The 26351-nt window shown below is 44.3% G+C and overlaps 1 long non-coding RNA gene across 2 annotated transcripts in view; it reads right to left on the bottom strand.

Annotated features, from left to right (window-relative positions):
* Positions 1–371: 371 nt before the first annotated feature.
* Positions 372–26351, bottom strand: part of LOC126079385 (uncharacterized) — a 70616-nt gene continuing 44636 nt past the window's right edge. For both annotated transcript variants that reach the window (XR_007518205.1, XR_007518206.1), the window contains exons 2-3: positions 11659–11849; positions 372–1915 (exon numbers count right to left, since the gene is read on the bottom strand). This is a non-coding gene — a long non-coding RNA (uncharacterized LOC126079385). The remainder of the gene's footprint in view (positions 1916–11658; positions 11850–26351) is intronic.

Raw genomic sequence — 26351 nt, 5'->3', positions numbered from 1 at the left:
ACTCCTCCTGCCTGGCACAGGAGACAAGCTGCAGCTCCAGGTGTGGCATGTGGAAGAAAGGCTGCTAAGGCAGGAGGCAGAAAAAGAGCAGTTCAGGAAGCCAAACTCTGTCATCCAGCTGCTTCCTAGATGGCTCAGATGGTGAAAGACCTAAATGCCACGCTAAGGGGCTGAGACTTTATCCAACAGAAGATGAGGAGTAGACATAAGGCTTGTTGGAGGGATGGATGGATAAGTGGATGGATGGATGGATGGGTGGGTGGGTGGGTGGGTGGATGCATGGATAGATGGATGCATGGATAGATGGATGCATGGATGGACAAGTAAACTGAGCCCAAAGAGGGAAAGACTTGTCCCAGATCACACAGCAAGTGAGTAGCAGAAGCAGGACCAAACTTCCCATTGTGGGGCCCCGGCACAAGCCCAGTCCTTGTCTGATGCTGCAGAGATTATCAGACATAGCTCCGCTTCTCAGAGACTCCAGGCAAGGGTTCCTGGGCTCAAAAAAAAGCAAGGACCTGAGGATTAGAAACTGGGACACAATCAGTTAGAACAGGCAATTGGGAAATTTCAGAGAGGCTCAAGCTGGCACCTTAAATTTAGTCTGAGGAATTTTAGTGACAGCGAATTCTCTGAGAAGGAGGTAGAGAAGGGCAGAGGGAGCCAATCTAAAGCTAAATTGCTCTGTGTTCTGGGTGAGTCCAGCCAGACTCTGAGGACAGCCCACCCCTGAAAAAGCCCAGAACTCAGGGGCAGGGGACTGCAACTCTTGAGGAAGATGTGAGGAAGTGACAAGGGGAGGTGTTGCCCCTGGGCCTCTGAAGGCCTCAGCTGTAGCACTGCCTAGCCTGGCATTTTGTCCCAAGGCACCAGGCTCCCTCCCGTAATTAACTAAGGGCAGGGACTGGGATTGAGGGTGGAGAAGAGAGGCCTTCTCACTCCTGGTTGAGGGTGACCTGAAACTAATTTAGGCCAGAACAACTCAGGACATCAAAGGTGAAAGAAAGATTGGGAGTTTCTGTCTGGCTCACCACTGTAGTCCCTGAGCCTGGAACACAGCCTGACAGAAATAGGCGCTCAGTAAATATTTGTTAAATAAGTCATGGACTCTTCCTGAGGGTTGGGGGAGAGAAATTTTTCATTCCTCTTTATTGTCTCCAGCCTACTCTCTACTGCACCCTGGTCATACAGTAAAAAAGCCCAGTAGGAGTCAAAGCAATCATATTTACAGTGGGTGGTTGAGTATTTACCATCCAAATAGAGCATTTCATTCTTAGCTCTGTGGAACATGTTTGATGGATATGAGGCTAGAAATCAGGAAACTGAAGTCTTAGAGATAGCCCAGCCTCTAGCAGTGATAGATGTGGACCAAAAAAAAAGGGGGGGGGGATAGCTAGTCACATTTTTCAGAACATTTTCACATTTGATTCTCCTATTATTATCCACTTTTTTTTTTTAATCCACGTTTTAGAAATGTAAAAGCTAAGATTGGGACTGACACTGTATCACACAGCTGGAAAGTGACAGCGCAAACCCAACATCCCGGGAACTCGCTTTGGAACCATAAACTACTTCTTTCCCCTCTCTGCGCCTGTTCGCACATCTGATGCATTGAGGCACAGGGAGGGAGGGGCAGGGTTGGACGCCTCGCTGCAAGTCCTCAGGCGCCCTCTGCTGTCCCCGGCCGCTGCCTCGGCGCTGCGCAGCCCGCCCTTCGCCGCCGCCACTCGCCCGCGGCGAAGCTCCGCCAGACTGGAAAGACTGCGGTCCCCCGGCTGCACCCTGCTGGCTAGCTGGTCCGAGCTTGAATATGCTGCTGTATCGGTTTCCCCGCAACTACAATGGGCGTCTGGGGGCTTCTTGCGCCTCGCCGTCTGAGGCCACCATCTGGTTTGGAGCTATCTATCACCTTTTCCTGGAAGCAGAGAATGAGAGAGCCGGAGGGGACTTTTGAGTTTAGATGAGAGGGCGGGCGGGCAGGAAAGAAAAGGCGGAGAAGAGACACCCAGCCAGCCTCTCACCACGACTCCCTCCCCTTATACTCTTCGCTGGGGTCCCCGGCACCACACGCCTTGAAAGGGTCCCTTTGTAAACCCACTGGCAGGAGAGCCCCACTCCGGGAGATAGTTATTCAACACCCACAGGAGCTGCCACCAGGAGCTGTGCCAAGGACCCAGAGATGGTCTCCTGAGGGCGGGGGTGAGCAGACAAAGTGCTATGATACGGCGAGTTCAGGCCCTGTGAGAGAGAGAGGAGGAAGTGACTGTTTCAGCTTGAGAGGTGGGAGGAGGAGAAAACTTGTGGCTGGACCAATAAAAAAAAAAAAAAAAATTTTTTTTTTTTTTTTTAGCTTAGCAAAAAAACAAGAAAATCCTCCACTCTTCTGTTTGCCCGCATCCAATCCATGACAGGACCTCTCATTTCTACACTCCAAAAACGCTCCAAATTTGTCTTTCTGTTATCTCCACTGTTGTTGCAGTGGTCCAAGCCACCATCATCTCTGGCCACATGGCTGCAAAACCCCTAACAGTCATCCTGCTTCCACTTTTGCCCTGCCTGGTACATTCTCTACACAGTCGCCAGAGTGACATGTTGTAAAATGTAAATAAGGTTATACCATACCACCACTTGAGACTTTCCAACAGCTTCCATGAAATTAGAATAAAGTCCTGGATCCTAACTACAGCCTGCAAGACCCCTATGACCTGGCCCTTATCTTTCTGTCTGACACCATCTCATATCACTATCTCCCTCTTCCACCAAGCTCCTAGCAAAGTGGTCTTCTTTCTGATCCTCCAGTAAGCCAAGCATGCTCCCAGTAAGCCAAGCATGCTCCCACTCAGGGCCTTCGGACTTGCTGATCTGTCTGAGAGATTCCTTCCTAGATCTTTGTCTGACTGACTGCTTCTCATCACACATTCTCAGTTCAAAGGCACCTCCTCAGAAAGGCTCTTAAGAAGACAAAAATCCTCACAACTGGATCAATGAGCAACATCATGACAAACGGAGAAAAGATTGAAGTTGTCAAGGATTTCATTTTACTTGGATCCACAATCAACAGCCATGGATGCAGCAGTCAAGAACTCAAAAGACGCATTGCATTGGGCAAATCTGCTGCAAAGGACCTCTTCAAAGTGTTGAAGAACAAAGATGTCACCCTGAAGACTAAGGTGTGCCTGACCCAAGCCATGGTATTTTCAATCACATCATATGCATGTGAAAGCTGGAAAATGAATAAGGAAGACCGAAGAAGCATTGACGCCTTTGAATTGTGGTGTTGGCGAAGAATATTGACTATACCATGGACTGCCAAAAGAACAAACAAATCTGTCTTGGAAGAAGTGAGGCCAGAATGCTCCTTAGAGGCAAGGATGGCAAAGACTGCGTCTTACATACTTTGGACATGTTGTCAGGAAGGATCAGTTCCTGGAGAAGGACATCATGCTTGGTAAAGTACAGGGTCAGCAGAAAAGAGGAAGACCCTCAATGAGATGGATTGACACAGTGGCGGCAACAATGGGCTCAAGCATAACAACGATTGTGAGCATGGCACAGGACTGGGCAGTGTTTCATTCTGTGGTGCATAGGGTTGCTATGAGTCAGAACTGACTCAACAGCACCTAACAACAACAGACCCCATCACTACAAATCCAGTGATCCTGTTTTATTTTCTTCATAGTACTTACCAGAGTCTCAATTTTTAAACATTTAATGATACATGTTTATTGACAGACTTCCCACTGAATGTAAGCTCCATGACAGCAGAGATTTTATGTCTCTCTTTTTACCCCTGGAGCTCAGAATGAGCGAAGGAAGGAAGGAAGGAAGGGGAAAAGCTAGACAATGAGTCAAGGCCCCAGAGCTGTGGGTATAGAGTGAGGACCAAACTAGGAGAGGACCAGACCAGGGTAGAAGCAGGGCTCTGGCACCCCTTTTTAACCCCATTTGTTGGGACCCCAATGCTCAATGGTATAACATGCTACAGAAGAATTGAGACTGAGGAGAGAAAGAGCATAAGGCCACCTTGGAAACCTCTTCCAGTTCTAAGATACTGCATTGGTCTACCAGTGTGTATGTTGCTGCTACGGTGGGTCCCCTTTCCTCTACTTCTTCCACAGAGAAGGAAGCAGCCTGAGCTTCATTCTGAGGGAAATCAAATAGGTGTGAGATAATTGTGGAAGCCCCAGGTTTTGTGTAGCCCTCTTCTCAGACAACAACTGCCCAAGTTACCAACTTGAGCATCACCCTGCTGGCCTGTCCCTGCTCCTAGCAATCCTTCCAGGAATAGGCTGGCTCATGGCCCAACACCCAGGAGGTTCTCTGCACTGATGAGACAAGATTATCAGACAATTATCTAATTTAAAGAAAGCATTGGTCAGCATGACATTCTCTCTGCAGATTACATAGCAGGGCTAAAGAGTCACCAAACATTTACCCTCACCACATTTGTTCATTAATTCACTCACTCAACAAATATTTATTGAATGCCTACATGTGCCAGATACTGTTCTAGGCTTTAGGAACACAGAAGCAAACAAAATATTTACATACAAGTGTGTAGAGACAGACAATAAACAATAAACAGATAGATGGTATGTGGTAATTAAGAACTATGAAGAAAATGAAAGAAGAGTAAAAGGAATTGGATAGTAAGGAGGCAAATGAGGGAGGTATCTTATTTATGTAAGGATGTTTAGAGGAAGCCTCTTTGATAAAGTAACACTTGAACAAGAGAAGAACATTCCAATCAGAGGGATAGCAAGTACAGGACCCTGAGACACGACATCCTGGCATGTTCAAGGAACAGCAAGGAGGCCAGTGTGGCTGGAATAGAGTGAGCAAACAAGGCAAAGTATGGTAGCAGAAGTAGTGGGAGATCAAGTTATGTAGGGTCTTAAGTCCATGATAAGAACTTTGGATTTTACTCTGAGAAAGATGGGAAGCCATTAGAGTTTTTGTGCAGAGGAGACATAGTAGTTTTCTAAAACTCATGAGAAAGCAAAAAACCCAAACCCGTTCCCGTTGAGCCAACTCCAGGTGGGATGGTTTCTAATGCTCAGAGTCTCTTTGTCAGCCACTGGTGGGCCACAAATCTGCCCCTAGAAAGGCCTCCATGACTGAATTTTCAACAATTGCTAGCTTGCATCCTAGTGACACTGTCTCAACACCCAGAGGTGGAACTGATTTTAACCTTAGGGGAAAACACTTGGTTATGCTTTCAACATTGCTCCCATTAATTTTTTTTTTTTCATTATGATCTTAACCACTGTCATGTCAACATACCACTTTGAAAATTGTCTTTTAACAAATGTCCCCATGAAGACAGCTGCTCCTTTTCTCCTTATCCTCCAGGCTGCCCATCACCACTGTAGTCCCCCCTTTGAAGAAATACCTTCTGGGGTCAATGCACTTGTAAGCTTCTCTGCTCCTTCCTCACTAACTTCATGCATTACACCATCGACATCTACAACTAAAGACCAAACTGTCACCCTCTACTCACAATTTCATTCCACTGAGTGGGGGAAAGTCCAGAAACAAAGATATGACAAAGCCCAAGCAGAGAGAGAAGTAAATCAAGCAAATTAGGAGCAGAAACAAGAGGAGAAAGTTAAGGTACTTCATCCCTGAAGAAGTTCAGAAAACCCTGCACGTGGGGAACAGGAGCAAGGGTTTAATCAGAAAGAACCCTGCTTCCTTAAGTGTGTCCTCTAAAGCCAAAAATGGTGACAGCAGGAACCTCTCCTAGGGATTCCCTGGGATCAAGTTATAGCCCTCTATTCCAGATAGCTCAGCCACAGGGGGAGTTCAGAGCCCTAGGCAGGAAACATTCCTCCTGGAAGCCAGAGAAGCAGCCAGTGTTCTCCTTCCCCACAGAAATGACATCTTCTCCTCCTTTTCCAATTCTTCCCTTTCTGCCTTGAGTATCAGACACATCCAAGTGCACTCCCTGCCTTCCCTCCACATCGCGTGAAGCTATGCGTGGGTTTCCCAGGAGTGAAAAATTGCGATGACTCAGCCTGGCTACCTGCATCCATTTTCCAGCTCTTTTGCCTGTGGTGCATCCCCAGGGATGGCCTCCACAGCCCAGAGCACGATGTGCTGTCTCTGCCTTTGCTGTATCCAAATGCAGGAGAATTTTTCCGTGATCTGTCACTTTCTGAGAGGGCTTACATAGAAAGTAGTTGTTTGCAAGGCAAAGCAAAGAATAATCCCTGGAATTTAATACGATCCTAGGAAAGGCTGGTCATGGAGGAGAAGAGAAAGTTCTCCTGCAATGGTTATATCACTTCTTGAGCACAGTCTTGGCCCTACAGGACCCAAGGGCCCTAATATTAAAAAGGTATCCTAGGGCCCCCACCACTGACTTCTTTACTCAAAACTGCATGAAAGACCTTAGCTCTAATGCAGAGTTCCCTGGGGAACTGATGCAAGAGTATCCCTCCCACCTCATCTGTCCCCATGTGCTGACAACTCAGATTTACTTAACTCCAGCCCAAACCTCTTCTCTGAACTGCAGTCTCATTTATCCAACTGCCTGCTTGACTCACTCGGATGTCTAAAGGAGATCTCAAATTGAACGTGCCCAAATCTGAACTCTTGATTTCCTCCCTCAAACTTGCTTCTATTCCAGTATCCTGATCTCAGTTAAGGGCACTACTGTTAACTCTGGTTCTCTCAAACCAGAAACATGGGGGTCATATATTGAGCTTTTCTTGCCAATTTGTTTGTTCTGTATCCAAAATATGTCTTCAGGGCCATCACGTTAGATTAAGCCACCATCACCTCTCACCTGAACAATTATAATAGTTCTTGGTTGGTCTCTTTCTTTCCACATGGCCCCTTTCCACTCCATTTTCCACATAGCATCTACAGTAATCTTTTAAAAATATGGTAAATCAGATCGTGTCACTCCCTGTTTAAGTCCTCCTCCCTTTCCAACTTCCTCTCCAAGGCCAAACACTGTGCGTTAACGTTTCCTGCCTGCCTTCTTGATATCATTTTGTGCCACTTTCTCCTTCACTGTATTTCAGCCCACTGAGCTTCTTTCAGTCCTTGGACCATATTTTCTTTCCCACCTCAGGGCCTTAGCATTTTTTGTTTCCTGCTGTCTGTACGTTTTCGGCGCTCCACTGTGTCCTTCAGATCTCAGTTTTAAAGTTCACCTCTTTAGAAAGCTACTCCTAACATCCTTTCTAAATACCACTACTTACTACTACCCATTGCCGTTGAGTCTATTCCAACTAAAGTGACCCTATAGGACAGAGTAGAACTGCCCTATAGGGTTTCTAAGGAGTACCTGGTGGATTCAAACTGCCAGCCTTTTGGTTAGCAGCCATAGCTCTTAACCACTATGCCACCAGGCTTTCCGCCTTTCTAAATAGGTCCCCCAAAATTCGTTCTCATTTTCTTTTGCTGTCCCATTTAGCCAGTTAGCAGTTATGTATATGTTTATATGATTATTGTTAGCATCCCCACTATTTCCCATCATCCCCACAAGGACAAGCCCAGGCTTGGAGGTGGGCATGTCAGTGACTCCAATGGAGAGGTGCTGGGAAAATAGAGGAGGGGCTACAAGGCTCCTGGAAGGAAGAAGCCACTTCTGAGTTGTTTGATCCTGTGTTCTCACTACTTAGCACACAACCTGACAGAAGTATTTATTGAATGACTGGATATGGATGGATGGACGGACGGACGGACGGGTGGACGGGTGGGTGGGTGGGCGGGTGGATGGGTCGGTGGGTGGGTGGCTGGATGGATGGGTGGATGAATGGATTGGTGGATGGAATTTCAGCCTCAGACAAAAGACAGTTGAAACCATGTCCTAGAGAGGGGAGATGATTAGACAAAATAGATTCTGCAAATGTAGGAACTTTATAGACCCAAGTTTAGAGATGTAGACAATATCATTTCAGCATCTGGAGTGAGAAAGAAATTAGGAAAGGTCAGCCTTGACTGTACTTGAGTGACATTTGCCCACCTTATAGGACAGAAAATTAAAATCAGAAGGAGTGAGGGATATAGTCTCCTTCACCTTAGGCAGAGCTGCTTGGACTCAGGTTAATCTCATGTGTTGATGAGTTAATGCAGGAAAACTCATAAGACTTTGGGAAAGGTCTACATGACAGACTTGGTTCTGAAATGTCAACATCCCTTGTTGGTACACGGGGGGGACCAATTCCCTGGGGGAAGGCTGCTGCCCATGGACTCCTAACCCCCTTGCAACTAACAGAAGAGACAATGGAAAGGGGAGAAGACTCCTGGGCAGAGCCCAGTGGGACAGAAAGCACAGCCCATATCAAGTGTTATTTAAATGAGCTCACAGAAGAAGTATGCAGGGCCAAGAAGGAGTAAGAAAAAACAGAGTGCATTTTCACTAACCCTAATCCCAGGGGTCCAGCCCAGCAGACTGTCCAGAGGACATTTCTGGTTGGCATCAATGTTAGAGATAGCCAGTCCAGTAGGCAGAGATGATGGCGGATGAGATGAAGTTGCATCATGATGTCCAGGATTCCCTTCATCAGTGACTGCAGGAACGGGCAGCAGGCCCATAGATTTCAAGTGGGTATAGACCCCCCCAGGCAGGCCGAGTTTCAGGCAGTATAATTAAGCAAAGTAGGAAGAAAAGGCCAAGGAAGTAGCCCAGTCCAATGGATGTACCAACACAGCAAGGCAGGAAGGCCCCACACAGGGCTCCAACCTTGTGCTCCCCACACCAGGTCTACCAGTAATAGATTTGAGTCCAAGCCACATGGAATGGGAACTGAGGCTTCTGTCAGGATTGGCTCAGGGCCTGGGATGGGCTCTGGCCTAAAGGTAAGAGCATCAGTGACTCCAGTTGTGAGGTTTCTAGAGAAATAGAAGCAGGGGGCAGCAAGGCAGAGACAAAACTGCCAGCTCCCTGGACAGCATTAGCATCACTTTCCACACGAAGAGTGAGAGCAAAATGTCATTGCCCAGTAGGTTTAAAGGATGATCCAAGAGACACCAAATTTCCTTCTTCTTGAGATCCATTAGGAACTTCTCTGGCCTGGCTTCAGGGCCACCTCTCTGATCCTGAGAAAAATCCTCTTCACCAAAGACCATTTTCTGACTCTCTGATGGCAATGGGTTGATTATGGGTCTGAAGCCCTAGTTTGACCTGGGACTCGGGAGAGAGAGGCACCTCTTCCCTGCCCTGCATTGGGCTTCCCTACATTGTCTTGTGAAGCAGCCTCCAGGTAAAAAAAAAAAAAAAAAAAAACAGTGTAAAGGGCTTTCCTTCCCCAGGATCCTTGCATCCCTGTGAGAGCTCGCCCTGTCCTGGACCTATGACACACACCTTCTATTAGCTTCCCCAAGGTTGCAATTAGCCACCCCACTGGTGCTTGGCTCCCAGTGCACTCCAAGGGCTGCCAAGAAAATTCTTTTTAATCAGTACTGCTCACTCTGAAGCTGCTCCCAAGGGAAACGGCATAGGCACAGTCTATTTCACAATTGCTGACCTCACAACAGGGCCAGAAAAACAGGGTGTAGTGGAAAGAGCACTGGGCTACGAGTCAGGAGCCTTGGGTCCAGCCCTGCCTCAGACACTAGCTAGTCAATGGGCTAGCCTCCATTTCCCTGCCCTGCCTCCTTCACAAAGGTATAGAGATGAGGTCAAAGTAGAAGCTGTCTGTGATTTGTATTTAACTATAAAGGACTTTACACAAATAAGAGCCCCAGGCACGGAATCTCAGGATAGGACTCCCTTAGCCACATTTGCAGTTGTCACTGACTCCTTGTCGTAGCTGATTTTACCAAGAGTAAACCTGTCACCAACCAGTGAGCCTGTCACCCACCAGGGCCAGTTAACACCTTTTCCCAGGGAGTTTGGAATTGGGAAAGAAAAAGATTTGTGTGAACTCAGGAGCTATGGGACACGCGTGTTTTCTGCCACGTGTCCGGGAGAGCAGAGAAACTCAATTTGCAAAGAGAAAAATAAACAAACATGCAAGATTGATAGGAATGAGAGGCAGAGCAAGCCTGTGTGGACTTTTAGTTCTGTGTTTCAGGTCTCTCTGAAACCTGGCTGCTATCTTTTTTAAGTTAACTTTTAAAACATGCGTCCTTCTCTGACCCCAGGTCACCTGACAGCTTCCAAGTGGTGAGAGCTGACAGGGCTGTCCTGGGTCCTGCTCCTTGGGCTGACTGTGTTGTGCTGGTCTGGTCAGTCCTCTCTCCCCCACTGGCCTGAGGCCAGGGTCAGGCATGAGTTCACATCTGCACCCCCCTGCCCCCACTCCTCCACCCACCCCAGTGCTTTGCCCACAATGGGTGCTCAGTCAGCTTGCGTCAGGTTGAAACAGAATCCAAAGATATCCATTCCTCCATGAGGCGTGCTCTTTGGAGACAGGCTGGGCAACTCCTCCCACCCTGTGCAAGGCTGTGTTTGGTGCTGGCCTCATGGCTAGTCCACAAGGAATCCATGACCTGTCCAAGCCCTTCCGGCTCTGTGATCATGACCCTGCATGAGCCCAGGGCTCAACCCCTAATGTGGCCAGCTCACAACTTCCCACATTTTATTTTTATTAACCCAACTGGAAAATTGGACTTCACTCAGGATTGTGCTGAAAACCAGATGCTAGAGCTGGGCTCCGGTTTCCTAGATAAACACATTGCAATAATACGCATCTACCCGTGAAATGCTTTCTGTGGCGGCACGTGGCAGCTCTCCAGAAGAAAGAAAAACAGTGTCAGAGCTACAACTGAGGCTTCTCATTCCCCTTAACGGCTAGGTGCTGGTGAAAATAGCCAAGATTTTTTTTGGCCCCACCATAGGCCAGCTCCTCTTGCCCTCTCCCTCTCTCTGGCCAGGGGCTTCACAGCTTCTAGAAAGAACTTCAAGCCTTCCCTGATGCCCCAGTCTGGATTGAGATCCTTCCTCTGAGCTCCCACCATGCCCTGTGTCAGCCTATCCAAGCAGCAACCAGACAGTTCTAGGATTGTTTAGTTTGTCTGTTCCTCCAGAGTAACTGGTAAGCTCCTTGCAGTGAGGAACGGAGCTTTGTTCTCTACTGGAGATCTCTGAATAAGATGCCATTATCCTAGAATGGAGTGATTGCTGGGGAGGTAAAGAGGGAGGGAGACTTGCAAGCAAAGGGAAGGTTCATTTGTCTATCCAGGGCGACTTCTCTATTGACCAATAAATTATTTGATGAGAAAATTAAATAAATGTTTCACTGCGTCCTCTGGACTCCACAGGTGTTCCTGGACTCCTGACAGTAAGAATTGTTTCTGATGGTGTTACAGGCATTACCAGAATAGCTAAGGAGTTACAGAGACTCTTCCAACCTGGCATAACTGGGAATATACAAGGGCTGTAGGAACATGCAGGGTGGGTGGGGGGAGGGGCTTTCCAGGGAAGCAATGGCCTCATTGAGGCTTGAGGGAGGACCATTTTGGGAATGTGTGGAGACTGACACTTGATTTTAAGTCCTGCCATTATCCTCCTTGCTTATATCCTTGGCCTCTCTGGACCTCACTTGCTCCAGGTGGTGGGCACTGAAGAGCCTATCACATTGTGCATGGGGGAGGGGAAGGTGAGTGGGAGCACATGGATTCACAGAGCTGCCAGAGAAATCACAATTAGAATGCCAGCTGTTGTTGACGGGGACATTTCCCTTTGACCAGCTCACTTACTCTGCTCCAGGCCAAGTGGCATTTCCGCAGTGTTCTGAGGACAGTCAGATCCCAAAGAACCCTTCAGCTGTGTCCTCCTTCTAGTGCACAGGTGCTGAAGGAAGTATCATGACGATAGCCCAGACACAGAGGTCAGATCTCAGTCAAGGAGAACAGGGAGGGCAGAGCAGTTTTCTCAGTGTCCTCAACGGCTGACAGAAAAGCAAACAAACAAACAAAAAGGCTCGATTTAGACAACAAAATGTAATCTACGTAAATACAAATTAGGTAATTCACTTTTTTATGTGGGAAGAGGATTAAGTGTTTAAATTAAATAGACCGGTGTAGATTACACTTAGGAAATTGGCATAATTATTAGGGTGGTAACTGTGAAAACCATTTTTGTTTATAAACAACAAAGACACCGTTTAGAGTATTTCAGGTTTCTGTGTGACTGCTCTAACACGAATGGCAGAATTTCCTTTCGTTCTGAATAAATAACTCAAATATAATAGAGCAGTATTACAGATAGTGTTTAGTGGAAGAGCTTATCAAAAATAAACAACTCAAAACACCGTGAACAGATTGCTATGCAGGTTTAATAGGCAGTTTTAAAGTTGAGCAGCACAGTAAATCATTACCTAATTAATTAAGATTTTTATATATAATTTCACCAAGAACTTTGAACAAAAAAATTTTGAGTGGTTGATGATTATATCAGCATACATAAATCTTGCAAGATAGCATTATGAAGAATGGAAACCTTGCTAAGACAATCACAAGATCAGTGAGCCACGGTTGCAAGACCTCTGAAGTCTTAGAAATAGTACATGTTCATTAATCTTTGATTGCTTTCTGAAAGAATAAGTTTCAAGTGCTTCAGTGAGCCTAATCACCTAAATAGATAAAATTACATAAAACAAGACAAGCTGCTTCTAAAAGTTATAGTTCAAGGCATAGCTATAAAAAAAAAAAAAAAACCCAGTGCCGACGAGTCGATTCCGACTCATAGAGACCCTATAGGACAGAGTAGAACTGCCCCGTAGAGTTTCCAAGGAGCGCCTGGCAGATTCAAACTGCTGACCCTCTGGTTAGCAGCCATAGCACTTAACCACTACACCACCACGGTTGGTGGCATAGCTATAGGCATTATAAAGCTTGTGAAATAAAATGGTAAGTTTTGTTTTATGAAAACAGAGAGTTCTCTTATCCATAACACTAATTTTTCATGCACATAGCTATGCCCCACCAGACGCTCCTTGGAAACTCTATGGGGCAGTTCTACTCTGTCCTATAGGGTCGCTATGAGTCAGAATTGACTTGACGGCAGTGGGTTTTTTTAGTGGGTATAGCTATGCCTATAGCTATGCCTGAAAAATTATCTATAGCTGTATAATTACACAGCACGTAGGTTTCTAACATTTAATTAGATGGCCTTTAGCGTTATGGATAAAAGAACTCTCTGTTTTCATAAAGCAAAACTTATCATTTTTTTCACAAGCTTCTTTATAAATTCTTCCTGGTTGAGTCTTTTTCAGGTGTTAGACCTCCCCCCATGTGACTAAATCTTAATTTAAGATTTAATGTAGCCAATCATGGCATGAGGATTGGTTTAGGAGTAGGCATTGGAGCCAGCTCTGGCCAACAAAACATAAAGAAGTCTATTAAGAGACTTCTGGGAAAGGTTTTTTTGCTCTAAAGTGAAATATACAGAAATAAACAATTTCCTTTTTCATCTGGAAGTTCACAGAGCTCCATGCGATGCCGAACCTGCAACAGCCATCAGGAGCTAGTTCAAGGGATAAAACTGATATTCTGATTGGGAAAGTAAGAAGATGGAAGGAATCTGAATCCTTGATACCATGCTGAACCAATGAACAACTCGTCTACCTCCAGACTTGTCACTTTATGAGATCATAAACCCTAAAAAGGTATATGCCAGCTGAATTGGGGTTTTCTGTTACTTGAATCTAAAACCATCGTAATACGCTAACTTCCAGTGCAGATTCATCCCAATCTTAAATTAGAAGTAATTATTTCAAAGGACTTTACCTGTAAGGCTGACTCTTCAGAGGCTTCCATTACTTCTTGGTTATTAAAATTTATATATTTAAATGTATAAACTATCACGTTAGATCTGTGCATTGCAAAATATTTACAGACCTACCACAGCATCCAAAAAATATATAGAAAGCAATATTTTAACGTTGAGTGTCTTTAATATTTTTATATTAAATTGATAAAGATAATACTAGCATATAAGGTTTATTTTTTATTATTTTTGCTATAATAGTTTAAAACAACATAAAAGCACATAAAGTAAAAAGTTGCTTCACACCTTCATGTAAATCCTACTCCTCCCTAGCTGTCACTACAATTATGAGTTTGCATGTATCTTGAAGATACACACCTGCATGGATGTGTGTTTTGGCACCTTTCTTTCACAGAGAGAGGGTTGTAATGAATATCTTAACTATCTACCTGTGCATAATGAAGTATATTGTAAGCCAGCATCCTAGAAGGAGACATGCTGGATATGCACATTTTAAATATTGTAGGTGGTGGTGTTGTTAGTTGCTGTCAATTTGATTAGACTCATGGCCATCCCATGTGTGCAGAATAGAACTGCTCCGTAAGGTTTTCAAGGCTGTGACCTTTCAGAAGCAGATTGCCAGTCCTGTCTACTGAAGTACCTCTGGGTAGGTTTGAACCACCAACTTTTCTTTTTTTTAATTGTACCTTAGATGAAGGTTTACAGAACAAACTAGTTTCTTATTAAGCAGTTAGTTCACATGTTGTTTTATGACATTGGTTAACAACCCCATGACTTGTCAACACTCTCCCTTCTTGACCTTGGGTTCCCTATTACCAGCTTTCCTGTCTCTTCCTGCCTTCTAGTCCTTGCCTCTGGGCTGGTATGCCCCTTTAGTCTCTTTCAGTTTTATGGGCCTGTCTAATCTTTGACTGAAGGGTGAACCTCAGGAGTGACTTCAGTACTGAGCTAAAAGGGTGTCTAGGGGCCACGCTCTCAGGATTTCTACTGTCTCTGTCAGACTGGTAAGCCCGGTCTTTTTTGGGGGAGTTAGAATTTTGTTCTACATTTTTCTCCAGCTCTGCCCAGGACCCTCTATCGTGATCCCTGTCAGAGAAGTCAGTGGTGGTAGCCGGACACCATCTAGTTGTACTGGACTCAGTCTGGTGAAGGCCATGGTGGATGTGGTCCATTAGTCCTTTGGACTGATATTTCCCTTGTATCTTTAGTTTTTTTCATTCTCCCTTGCTCCTGAAAGGGTGAGATCAATGGAGCATCTTAGATGGCCACTCACAAGCTTTTAAGACCCCAGACACTACTCACCAAAGCAGAATGTAGAACATTTTCTTTACAAACTATGTTATGCCAATTGAGCTAGATATTCCCCGAGACCATGGTTCCCACAGCCCTCAGCCCAGCAATTCGGTCCCTCAGGGAGTTTGGATGTGTCTATGGAGCTTCCATGACCTGGCCTTGTACAAGTTGTGCTGGCTTCCCCAGTATTGTGTACTGTCTTACCCTTCACCAAAGTTACCACTTATCTATTGTCTATTTAGTGTTTTTCCATTCCCACCCCTCCCCTGCCTCATAACCATCAAAGATTGTTTCTTTTTATGTGTAAACCTTTTCATGAATTTTTATAGCAGTGGCCTCATGCAATACTCATCCTTTTGTGGTTGACTTATTTCACTCAGTATAATGCCCTCCAGATTCATCCACATCCTGAGATGCTTCACAGATTCACCATTGTTCTTTATTTTTGTGTAGTTTTGGTTTAGTACTCCATTGTGTATAGGTACCATAGTTTGTTTATCCATTCATCTGTTGATAGGCACCTAGGTTGTTTTCATCTTTTTGCTATTGTGAACAGTGCTGCAATAAACATGGGTGTGCATATGTCTATTCGTGTGAAGACTCTTATTTCTCTAGGATATATTCCTAGGAATGGGATTGCTGGATCATATGGTATTTCTATTTCTAGCTTTCTAAGGAAGTGCCATTTCATTTTCCAAAATGGTTGTATCATTTTGCATTCCCACCAGCAGTGCGTAACAGTTCCGATCTCCCTGCAGCCTCTCCAACATTTGTCATTTTTTTTTATTATTATTATTTGTGCCAGTAATGCCAGGGTGAGATGGTATCTCATTGCGGTTTTGATTTGCATTTCTCTAATGGCTAGTGATCTCGAGCATTTCTTCATGTGTCTTGAACCACCAACTTTTCGGCTAGCAGTCAAGCACTTGACTGTACCACACAAAAAAAAAAAAACACACAGGGATCCATTAAATGTTGGTAGATGTTTCAAATTGCCCTTCAAAAAGTCTGTACTAATTAACCCTCCTGTCAATAATGTACAAGAGCATCTATTTCAGCAACTCTGGATGTTATCATCTTTTAAATTTTTGCCAATCTTATGAGCAAAAAAATGTTGTCGTTGCTGTTAGAGGCTGTGAAGTCAGTTCCGGCTCATAGTGGCCCTATGTACAACAGAACAAAACACTGCTTGGTCCTGCACCATCCTCACAATCATTGCTATGTTTGAGCCCATTGTTGAAGCCACTGTGTCACTCTATCTTATTGAGGGTCTTCCTCTTTTTCCCTGATGCTCTACTTTACCAAGCATGATGTCTTTCTCCAGGGACTAGTCCCTTCTTGTAACATGTCCAAAGTATGTGAGATGAAGTCTCGCCATCCATGCTTCTAAGTAGCATTCTGGTTGTACTTCTTCTAGGACAGATTGGTTTGTTCTTTTGGCAGTCCGTAGTATATACAACATTCTTCGCCAACACCATAACTCAAAGGCGTCAATTCTTCTTTGATCTTCCTAATTCATTGCCCAGCTTTCACATACATATGACATGATTGAAAACACCATGGCTTGAGTCAGGCACACCTTAGTCCTCAAAGTGACGTCTTTACTTTTTAACACTTTAAAGGGGGTCTTTTGCAGCAGATTTGCCTGATGTGGACCCAAAGTGGGCGGTACAGAGATGAGGTGGGGAGAAACCCAAAGAGGGAAGATCAGAGATTCAGAAAGAGGGAGCCAAGATTTGGAGACAGACAAGGACTGGGCGGTGGAGAGATCCATAGATCTGTAAAGGAAGACAGAAACTAGAGAGAGGTGGGGAGAAATTCAGAGTTTATTTTGTGCTTTTAACTGTGTTATAGTGTCTTTACTTGCACAAAGCTTTTCAACATTATATAGTCAAATCTGCCCATCTTTTTCTTAGTAAGGCTTCTAAATTTTGGATCTTGCATAGAATGGCCTTCCTCATCCTAATATTATAAAAATATTCTCTTTTTTTCCTGAAATGCTTTGGTTTTGTTCTTTAGTATTAGTTGTATAATCCATTTGAAATTTAATTTTGTACATGTGTGGGATAAGAATATAACTTAATTCTTTCCAAATGAACATCTAGTAACACTATTTAATGTATCATAACCAGCATCATCAGTTGCTATGAAGCTGATTCAAATTCATGGCAACTCCGTGTGTGTCAAAGTAGAACTGTGCTCTATAGAGTTTTCAATGATTTATTCTTTGGAAGTAGATCTTTCTTTCTTCCCAGGCACCTCTGAGTGGACTCACACTGCCAACCTTTCAGTTAGCAGCCAAGAGTGTTAACTGTGTATTCCACATAGAGACTCCATTCATACTTATTCTCCTCCCCCTAGCCACTCATTTGAAATACTATATTCATCATATACTAAATTCCCACTGTTATGAATTGAATTGATTCCCCCAAAAATGTGTGCCAACTTGGCTAGGCCATGATTTCCAGTATTGTGCGATTGTCTAACATTTTGTCATCTGATGTGATTTCCCTATGTGTTGTAAATCCTACCTCTATGATGTTAATGAGGCAGGGTTATAGGCAGTTATGTTAATGAGGCAGGACGCTATCTTCAAGATTAGGTTGTATCTTAAATCAATATCTTTTGAGATATAAAAGAGAGACAAGAGGACCTCATACCGTCAAGAAAGCAGCGCCGAGCCAACAAGCAGCCATCTAAGATACATGAATTGGTCTCAACCCACCTGGAGCAAAGGCAAAGGAAGAACACCAAGGTCACACGACAACTAAGAACCCAAGAGACAGAAAGGGCCACGTGAACCAGAGACCTACATTATCCTGAGACCAGAAGAACTAGTTGGTGCCCGGCCACAATCGATGTCTGCCCTGACAGGGAACACAACAGACAACTCCTGAGGGAGCAGGAGACCAATGGGATACAGTCCCCAAATTCTCATGAAAAGACCATACCTAATGGTATGACTGCGACTAGAGGAATCCCAGAGACAATGCTCCCCAGAACTTCTGTTGGCACAGGACAGGAACCATCCCCGAAGACAAATCATCAGGCATGAAAAGGACTGGTCAGTGGGGGGGAGAGAGATGCTGATGAAGAGTGAGCTAATTAAATCAGGTGGACACTGGAGAGTGTGTTGGCAACTCTTGACTGGAGGGGGGATGGGAAGATAGAGAGAGAGGGAAGATGGCAAAATTGGCACGAAACAAGAGACTGAAAGGGCTGACTCAATAGGGGGAGAGCAAGTGGGAGAAGGGAGTAAGATGTATGTAAACCTACATGTGACAGACTGATTGGAATGGTAAATGTTCACTTGGAGCTTAATAAAAATTAATTAAAAAAAAAAAAAAGAAAGCAGCGCCGAGAGCAGAGTACATCCTTTGGACCCGGGACCCCTGCATCTAAGAGGCTGCTCGACCAGAGAAGACTGATGACAAGGATCTTCCCCCAGAGTCGACAGAGAAAGCCTTCCATGAAACTGGGACCCTGAATTCGGACTTCTAGCCTCCTAGACTGTGAGAGAACAAATTTTTCTTTGTTAAAGCCATCCACTTGTGGTATTTCTGTTATAGCAGCACTATTACAAACAAGACACCCACATACAGATGAGTCTGTTTCTGGACTCTCTATTCCATTCCATTGGAGTGTCTGTTCCTGTGCCAATCCCACAATGTTTTAATCACTGTAGCTTTAGAGTATATTTTGATATCTGATAGGGCAAATTCTTCAGCATTGTTCTTTTTCAAAATGTTCTTGGCTTGGTTTGTGCATTTTCTCTTCCAGTTGAACTCAAGATCAGCTATCAAGTTTCATAAAAATTTCAAAATAAATTCTTTTTTTCTAAATGTTCCTCCTTTTCTAATCACTGATCTGTCTTCCCCCAACCCCTCCTTCTTTAAGCAGTTCATGTGGTCATCAGCAAGGCACTCCCAAAATTCTCAAAATTGAACTATTAAAATCCCCACATTATAAATAAAACTAGACAGACAGTTCATGGGGTCACAGGAATAGGAAGAGCAAAACCAAATATATAAAAAAAAAAGAATGGACCAATCATAAAGGATGTTGGTCAGAGATAAAAGTACAGGGAAAAAGGATGAGTGTGAAAGGAAGCAGAAACAGTGCCCAATTTCTGAGTGACCACAGTGTGGAGATGGGCAGGGGGTATAGTAGATATTATCAGTACTCCCACTTATATGCCCTCAGCACTGTCCATTTCTGTGTCCATTGACCTGACTTCTGTCAGAACCTATGTCTCTTGACCTGAAGGCTTTCTGTGCTCACCAGGGTTCATTCTGCTCACATATGTAGCAGGCAGGATATGTCCGCAAATTAACCACCCACTCCACCCTCTGACCAGGAGTATCCCTCAACCAGTGGCTTACGAGAGTTGTTGGATAAATAGCCCAGATCACTTGCCCCCTAGGGCAGGATAACACTAAGATGCATACTATACAGTCTCCCAGAGTCCCCAGTGAGCCCCAGTTGTTCATGGTGGTAACTTGTTTAATAACACACCTTGTATTGACTTCCTTCCCTTCCCTATTTCACTTCCCTACTCCACTACCAGTGTTTCCTGGGACTACTTTGAAATAAACTATTTGCACTCAAATCCCTGCTTCAAGATCTGTTTTTGGAGGAACTAAACCTGACCCAACCCAGCGTCTGATCAAAGACGCATGGGAGCTAGCTGATCAAAACCTGTTGTCATCAAACACCACTGTCATAAAACTAACTGACCTAATTCTGATTCCAAGCTCACCAAGCAACCTCATAATAATGACCTGGCTGCGCAGATGATTTTCCTATAGGAAGAGGGGATACTGACTAGAGGCAGAAAATGTCCACTCCCCAGGCAATTCTGTTTCTCAATGCCAGTGAAAAAACTGGCAATGTGTAGTTTACACATCAACTTCTTTTGAGTTTGAACAGTGAAACCCTGTCCTGCTCCAGATGTAGCCACTCTCCGTACTAACAAAACTGTATTTCCAAGTCTGCCAACCTGAGGACCAGACTCTGGGCCAAGGTGACTTTCCCAGGTAAAGGCTGCTTCATAAGAAGACTAATGGAAGTCAACCAGCCTCTCCTGCCCGCATGTGACGTGGTCTTTGCTCCACTTCTATTAAGGGAAGTAATAGATAACTTTGCACTTTTCCAAACCTTCCTGCTCACTCTTAGTAGGAAAGTCTTTGTGTACATTCAAGCACTTCAGTTTCCTGGCTGCTTACAATTCCAGGGCCTCCATTTCCTGTTAGGCTTGTCTCTTCTACCTGAGTCATTTAGATTGCTGGTTATGGGAATGATTATCACAATTCTTGACTCTCTGGGACAGAAATTATTCCCAACTTCAGTCTTAAACTATTAAACTATCCATGAAATTCTGAGATTCTAGTGTCCAACTAACCTCTCCCATATTGCATTAACGTTGGGAAATAGACCAAAACAATTCTTGTAAGATGATGTGTTCTCGATGTTGGTTTGGTTCTGAAAATCCAGTCACCAGTTAGAAGATTCCTGAGCTATGACACATACATCCCCAAGCGGTTTCTAACTCAATCACTCAGGCTATTACATAAAGGAGTCTTTATTCCTACCAATTCAATATTCCTTTTTATACATTGCTTTGTGTGTCTTAAAGAATAAATACCTTTGAATTGAAACTCCTTTACAACACAGTGAATTTTTTAAGAAACATGGTTTTAAAAGAGAGAGAAAAAAAAGAAATAGAAAAGGACAAGTCATCAGTCACAGAATACCAATGGCCTAATGGCCCCATTGAGATGGGAAGAAGATTCTGATGGTTAATATGGAGCTGTCCACCAGAAAGGTGCTGACAATTTCATGGAGTTGGACAGGGGCTGCCCTCAAGAATGGTGAGTATTCCCTCCCCACCCCCACTGCCACCTCTAACCTCAAAGAAATGTAAATCACTTTGATAATTTACAGAAACATAGGCCATGTCCCCCAGATGCTGCTGGGAAGACAAGTATTGGCTACCAGGCTCTTTCAAATCTTCTCCACTTCACTCAAATCCAGACACAATATCTGCCCAGGACTTCTTTTCTCTGATTCTGAACATTCTATGCATGGATGCTGTAGCTGCCTCCAGGTTTTCCTGCTGTTTCTACAGATGCCAACTCTGGCTGACCTAATAGGAAAACAGAGAACTAGTTGCTGGAGAGGGAAAGGTTGTAGCCCCAATCCCTCTCCCGTGTCTTGACATGCCCTTCTCTTCTCCCATTTCCACACCAAGAGTAAGGGCCTAAGGCCCTACCACCTCTCCTTATCCATAGGGTTTGGAGAAAAATATTGGTTACATTTGAAGGGAGGATGCTTGTAGCAGACTACGTGACTCTGGACAAGTCACTTTTTTACTCTAGATTTGGTCTTCTCATATGTAAGACGAAGAAATGCCTGAGATTAGAGAGTCCTATCCTCTTGTCCTCCAAGCCGTCGTCCCTCTTTCTCTCAGTTGTATACTTCCATGCCAGGTCATCCATAGCCTCCTTGAGTTTCTGCCTCTCAAGTGCTCCAGCACTAAGGACCCTGACTTAAGCTCTGGGAGTAGGAGCCTGGGGTGGGAGCACCATGGGTATTGGATGATCCTGGAAGCCTTGGTTCTGGAGTATATGGGGTGGGGTAGAGCGGAAAGAGCAAGGAAACCCCAAATGTTGGGGGGAAATCCAGGATCATTGCCTTTCTCTCTTTTTAAAAAATAATATTTTTTCCTTCTTTTTTTAATTTAGCATTAGGTGAAAGCTTACAACTCAAGTTAATTTCTCATTCAAAAATTTATAGACACTGGCAAAATTGTCACAAAAGGAGAGACTGGAAGAGCTGACTCATTAGGGGGAGAGTAAGTGGGAGTATGGAGTAAGGTGTATATAAGCTTATATGTGACAGACTGACTTGATTTGTAAACGTTCACTTAAAGCTCAATAAAAATTATTTAAAAATATATTATAGACATTGTTTTGTGACACTGGTTGCAATCCCCACAATATGACAGCACATTCCCCCTTTCCACCCCAGGTTCCCTGCGTCCATTCAACCAGTTCCTGTCCCTTCCTTCCTTCTCATCCTGCTTTTGGACAGGAGCTGCCTATTTAAAATATATATTTTTTTTAATGACACATGCTTATTTTAAAGAACTCAAACCATGTAGACAAACATAAAGATATTTTTAAAAACCTTGAAGATCCCTCCACTCCAAAATAACCCCAGTTAATTCACATAAGTGAACATCACTGCAGCTCCCTCTCTAGCTTTATACACACAGAAAGGAGAATAAGTAGGCAGGAAACTAAGAAGGCAAATTAGGTGGATGAATGGATATAGAGAAATAACTTATTAAAAAGGAATTATGCTTTATACACTATTTATTAATAAAAGTTATAAAATTTTATTCTACATGAATTTAACAGGATGCAAAGACACTAAAGTAAAGCTAATGGGATCGCTGAACTTCATATGTGTGTTTATTCTCCACAAGAGATACAGTGATACTTCCAAGGGTAAGAAAATATGTCATGAAAAACATTAAGAGGCTGGAGTCTTTTTTCTTTATTTTACATGCTTCCATTTTAGGCAGTACGCACTTACTGGCTGCTATGAAAGAGAAGGAAATTAGCACTTTTATGCTTCCTCTCACCTCCCCTCCTCCACTTCCTGAATATTACAAGTAATACTTTTTTTTTCTATTTTTTGTTTCTTAATGCGAGTTATTGTCAATGCATGTGATCAGGATTAAATGGTGTGTGTAACAGAAATGTCATGATATGGATGTCTATCATAGACACAAAAAATAACAAAAAAAGAGAAATTAAAATTTTTATTTGGCTACATAGACATAATAATAATTTCAACCATTTATGTGAACTGTTGACCTTGTGTGCCTAATTACTATGCATCCCAATAGTGATTATGTACGACGACCTTCAAATGTCAGATTTAAAAAATAATAATAATAAAATTGAATAAGCGGACAAATTGGATAATCTCTAAGGCTTTTGCAACACTATGACTTTTGAAATTCATTTTCCTAGAGATCCCTAGGAAGGATCCCCATGTGAGCTTGGAGGGCACATGTCTCATAGCTAAGCCAGACTTGATAATGGTAACAATTTCTAACCCTACTGAGCACTTAATCCCTGCTGGGCACAGGGTTAAAAACTTTACATATATTGTCTCATTTAATCCCCCAACATTCCAAAGAGAGACAGGCTATATTCTTAATTTTAAAAGGTGATTAAACTGAGGCACAGAGTTGTTAAGTAACTTACTCGAAGTCCCAAAACTAGCAAGTAGGGAAGCCTGGATTACATGGCCTTCAGAGTAAGCAGCAGAAGTGGAATTTGAACACAGGCACTAAACCACTGTCTCCCTGATCACAGTAACTCACTAGCTGTGTGGCCTTAGGTAAGTCACTCATCCTCTCTGGTCTATCGTGTCTTCTCCTGTAAACTCGGGACTAATAAGGACTTCCGTGCCTGCCACCCAGAGCTTCACTGAGGATCAAGTGAGCAGCGTCTAGAAAAGAGCAGCGTTATTACCTCCTTCCCCTCCAGCACTCTGTATGGCATGTGGCCGGAGGCCTCGGTCAGGACACTGGCAGGAATCAGCCTCTGCTGATGAGAAAAACATTACCGAGAGGCCACAGAAACAGAACAGTCCTTCTGCCAGAAGACTGTTAGATGTGGTGGGTGGTGAGTTCCAATGGCCGTGAACCCTTCACCAAGTTCATGTTCAGGGTGAATTCCAGCAAAACACTATTTATACATCGGATTAAACAGTAGAAGTCATTGCATAGGGGCAATATCAAGAGGACAGTTAGTTACTGTCTCCACTTCCCTTGGGCCAGCTCTCTTAAGTCCCGAACACTCCTCCCCTGAACCAGACCCTTTTGGCTGAGCTATCAAACTGCCTTTTTGAATTTGATGGCCTGAAAGGCAAGGGCCAGAGAAAGGCTCTTTTTAAAACCTCAGGCAGCATGTAGGAGGAGGCCACCAGTCCAACATGCAGAGCCCTGCAAGCCCTGGGAGGCACGAGAGCTGACTTCTGGCCCCAATTCAGAACCATGACCTTGGGCAAGTCCCTTCTCTCTCAGGAGTTTTGCTTTCCCATCTATAATACAAGGGCTTCCTGGATGCTCTCCCAAGGCCTTTCTAACTCTGCCCTCATGCTGGCTATTCTGGGTGAGGTGTAGTGCGGATATGACTGGCTGTGATTTATCTGGGAGATTTCCAGAGAGAGACGAATCAAACAAGAATTTGGAGACCACATACTAAGATAAACTGCAGTTTAAGAATCCTTGGCTGACAGTGCAAAGTCATAAAACCACAGCAATTGGTTTGTAGGACAAAGAGGAGAAGATAGTGCTGCCAGGAGGAGCTTTGGGGACAGGGGTTTTTTAACAAACGCTTGGTGGCATCCTGTATTATATGCAAGGCAAATGGAGAGGCCAAGGCAAAGAGAAGTGTAGAAGCTCCTAAAATGAATGAGACATGGAGTCTGCCCTCCTAGGGAATTATAATCTAGGGACAGAGGCAGCTGTATTCAGGGAGCTGAGGTAAGGAAGGAAAGAAGGGAAATGGGGGAAGGCTGCTTGTACTCGCCATGGGATATAACAGGAACCACTTTTAAATCTGCGTAAGGCGTGACATGATCAGAGGTAGAGAATTCTCCCCGGTCTGGGGGCAGGAAAGCGATCTAGGCAGAAGGGATACTCTTAAATACCACACCAGAGCCTTGGAGAAAATTAGAAACCTCCAAAAGAGTCTGGGGATCAGATATTCCTTGAGTTTCTCACCTCTAAGGCAAGCTCTGTTGCTCTAAAGATCTTTCCTTTCTCAGTGAGCAAAAAGTAGGTTCCATGGCTCCACTCCCCAGCTCCAAGGCCTCACACCCTTCAGAAGAAGTCAATATTCCCAAACTCATTCCCAAACTCGTCACAACCTTGTCACTGGAAGGGCTTCTCTCTGAGAGCCAGGTCAGGGTCCCAGGCTCCCAGGCTCTCAGGGAATCTGCAGCTGATCTGGTCAGGAGCAAAGAGAGTCTGGATTTTCCCACCAGGACATCAGGAACCCAGGGCCATTTCTGCCCTGCTGGCTTTCTGTGCTGGGCTGCAGGTCTAACGTGTAGACCCAGACAGACAGGAATCAAGGCAGCTCATCTGGGATTTTCACTTAGCTCTGGAATGACGACTACAATGTTGGTGGATCTACCCATTTAGGCCTCCCTCCTGAACAAACCTGAATGGGCTCTGTGACCCAGGATGTTGTAGAGATGACAAAAAGGATCGTTTGAAAGACCTGAATCAAGCCTACATTATTAACTATATACCGTTGTTGTTAGCTGCTGTTGAGTCAGCCCCAAACTCTTTGCAACCCCACGCACAATGGAATGAAACGCTGGCTTGTCCTGAGCCATCCGCATGATCAGTTGCAGATCAGACTATTGTGATCCACAGGGTTTTCACTGGCTGACTTTTGGAAGCAGATCGCTAGACCTTTCTTCCTAGTCCATCTTAGTCTGGAAACTCTGCTGAAACCTATCCAGCATTATAGCAGCACACAAGCCTCCTCTGACAGTTGGGTGGTGGCTATGCATGAACTGCATTGGCCAGGAGTTGAACCTGGCTCTCCTGTACGGAAGGCAAGAATCCTACCTCTGAACCACCAATGTGTCACCAACTATATACTGCTCTTTATTAATCGTGTGTGTGTGTGTGTGTGTGTGTTGGTGTGTGTAGAGAGAGAGACACAGAGAGAGAGTCCCTGAGTGGTGCAAACAGTTAACACACCCAGCTGCTAACCAGAAGATTGGAGTTTCAAGTATACCCAGAGGCACCTCAGAAGAAAATCCTGGTGATCTACCTCCCAAAAAATTAACCATTGAAAACCCTATGGAGCATAACTCTGCTCTGACACACACGGGGTCCCCACGAGTTGAAGTCGACTTGACAGTGACTCGTGGGTGGTGGATATACATATACATGCAGAGACTGTGGATAAAGTACAGTCATGGCTACATTGGCCACCGATCTCACTTCACTAGAAGTGGCCACAGGTAGAGTTTCTGTGACAGCCTTATCTGGTGGCCATCCTCTGCCCTGACCTGATTGTGTATCATCTGCTCACCCACTTCTCCATCCTGATGATTCACATTCTGCACAGACCCACAATAAACCTCATTAGATCAGTCACTTCCTTCCATCAGGTCCCATTTTAACTGATGACGATTCCCCATTTCTCCTTTTGCAATTGCCTAAAACTCCATTTTGAAGTGGCAGGGCCCTAATTCATGTTAATTAGATTGCTTTCAGGAATGAGACCCTTATTTGCTCCTGCACAGATCTGTGCAGAGCTGAAGT

This window comes from Elephas maximus, chromosome 7 (assembly GCF_024166365.1).
Source record: "Elephas maximus indicus isolate mEleMax1 chromosome 7, mEleMax1 primary haplotype, whole genome shotgun sequence".
In the NCBI taxonomy this organism is placed as follows: domain Eukaryota; kingdom Metazoa; phylum Chordata; class Mammalia; order Proboscidea; family Elephantidae; genus Elephas; species Elephas maximus.
Note: the sequence above shows the minus strand (reverse complement) of the source record. Positions and strands in the feature narration are given on the sequence as shown.